This window comes from Stegastes partitus, unplaced genomic scaffold, assembly GCF_000690725.1.
Source record: "Stegastes partitus isolate 25-593 unplaced genomic scaffold, Stegastes_partitus-1.0.2 Scaffold1128, whole genome shotgun sequence".
NCBI classification, from domain to species: Eukaryota; Metazoa; Chordata; class Actinopteri; family Pomacentridae; genus Stegastes; species Stegastes partitus.
In genome coordinates, this window is record NW_007578859.1 from 59,312 (window position 1) to 61,795 (window position 2,484).

Genomic DNA, 2,484 nt, shown 5'->3' on the forward strand with positions numbered 1-2,484 from the left:
CAGTGTGGATGGAGGTGGTCCTCTGCCATGTGCGCGGCTCCTCCCCTGGTCCTCACTCCGCTGCTGATCAAACTGTCGCCGCCGTTTGCGACGAACACACCCGGAGCTGCCGGTGCCGGTACCGGTACCGCCTCCACCGGATCCTGAGTCACGCTGCAAACGGCAAAGACAAACGATGAATTCCACCGTCTAAACAATGAATTAAAATGTTCCAGAAAATCCTTGTAAAGTAGCGGTGAAGTGGCAGGATGTGACGTCAAGCCGGCCGGCGAAATGCGGAAAGAGATCGGAAGTGCAGCAGGAAGACTCGCGTTTCAAAATAAAAATTAAGAAATGGTTCATTCTTTTTTCTTTGTCTTTTTTAAATCAGTGTTTTGACCTTATTTTAAATCATAACTTTATTTGCTACCGGAGTCCCTGAACGTCCGGCTGCAGTTCTGTTCGTCTCTGGTTCTGTTGCTGTGAATGTGTTTGAAACCTGTCAGAATAAGAACCTCATGCTGCTGAGCTTTGGTTTCTTATTTTACAGTTAATCTCCCTAAATATCTGATGTGCATAGAGTCATACTAGCACAGTTCACATTTTAACTATCAGGGTGACCACTGTTCAAAACAAGCAGGAGAAGATGTGGTGGTTCATTTAAAGTTCACATGGAAGCATCATTCAGTTAGAAATATGTGCACATCACAGACACATGCAGAGTTTATTTACAGTGTCAGTGTTGAGGATTCTGTCCATGCCAAACTACAGCACATTATGATCCAGTGAATGTGTTCTGTTGCTCCTGAGCTGTCCGGTGACGTGTTCTGGTGGTCGGCCTGCTTCCCTGATCAGAAGTCACGCTCTGTAACGCTACAATACTCACATCCAATGAAAGATTACATGCTCTTTGACAGTTTTGTTCTGTATACTTTTTTAAATTAGAGATTTTGTTTCATGGTCATTTGGGTGACAGATAATCGTCCAGGAGGAGAGATGCAGATGAGGAAAGAAATGAATTCAAAAAGTTCCCTGACATATTACCCCAACATATATCTGTTAGTAATAATCACAGCTTGTGTCGCTGACAAAGAAACTTGACAAATTGTGTCCCCGGTGTAATGATGTCTTATTTACCAGTAACTCACAATGAAACCATGAAATCTGTTTTCTTTGTTACTGGCTTCCTGTTGCCATGTGTAGGGTTTNTGTCAAAGCTTCTACTTCCTGCTGATCTTCTTGTTGTCTACAGGACTCTAAAGCTGTTGTACTAAAACAGAGTCCATGTCTCACCTGCTCCACAATCGAGGCCAGCCTGCCCAGAGCCAGACCACACTCATCGCCACGTGTGACCACAGCGCTGCCGAGCTTCACCACGATCCTCTTGGCCTGCCGCAGTTCACCGCGATGAGCGAAGGAGCTGCCGTGAGCCGTGCTCTGAGGAGCTGTGCACAGTGGAGAAACGTTCTGGTTACCTTCAACCTACAAACACTTTGCTGATTTAACACAACCATTCTCAGGACTTGTTGAAGAATCTATCAAACCTGCTTTTGCTGAGAAGCTACATTAACTTTCACTTCTTTGACTAACATCTATTTTAACACTTTTCCAAATTTGCTGACGTATCGACACTTTGGTCACAACTTTTTCTGTACTTAAGATTTTACACAAGTCTGCAAAGCAGCATGTTCTGCTGGGTTTTCATTTCATTGATTACAAGAATGAGGCAAACAGAGTGCAGGCCTCCGTCTCATCCTGTGTAACCTGGGAGACACATAATCACAGCCTTCACACTGCCACATCAGCAGGACCAGCAGAAAGGCCTGTGCTGACTCCACACATCTCTGTGGAGCAGTGAGGCGGCCACACATCAGAGAGAGAAGCCGTGACACAATGTACAGAACCGAGCGGGTCAGGAACGTGTCCACAGGCGCAAAATCCCACAAGTTCTCACAGCGTGTTGCGACAGCAGTTTTACGGTTTTGTGTGTCTGGAATTCACGTGTGTGCACACATGCTGACGTACAGGAGTCACAGGCAGGCGGTACTGTCAGCCCACAAGGAAACCAATCGGTTCTGTGACCGTTTTAAAGGCTGCAACTGGTTGTTTTGTCAGCTAACGGACACACTGGTTGTTTGACATCAGAACACTTTAAAAAACAGAGTGACCGCTTTAGTTTCTGGCTCTTTGAGCAACACAACCAGAGACATTTACAGTGATCCAAAAACAGCAGAGAGGAAGTCAGCGGCTCGATTTAGGAGGCTGGATCCAGCAAATCATTTCAGAACCTAAATATCAACTGATCAGAACAGTTCAGGGTGCCACTGATGAATAGTTTAATAATTATTATTTTAATGAACACATAAACAAAACATATGAGAACATGTACAAACAGCCATGAGAATCTGCTAAAGCCTGTTAGAAAGCTCTCTCCTGCCAACCAGCGCTCCAGATGCTTCGGTCCAGAGCATGTGAGCATATTCACAAAAAGCCAGCAGAACCTCC

General features: G+C 45.2%; 1 protein-coding gene across 2 annotated transcripts in view; it reads right to left on the reverse strand.

Annotated features, from left to right (window-relative positions):
• Positions 1–1,348, reverse strand: part of LOC103368162 (delta-1-pyrroline-5-carboxylate synthase-like) — a 15,878-nt gene extending 14,530 nt beyond the window's left edge. For both annotated transcript variants that reach the window (XM_008296430.1, XM_008296429.1), the window contains exon 1: positions 1,273–1,348. The gene's annotated coding sequence lies outside the window, so the exon portion shown is untranslated. The remainder of the gene's footprint in view (positions 1–1,272) is intronic.
• Between the last annotated feature and the right edge of the window lie 1,136 nt (positions 1,349–2,484).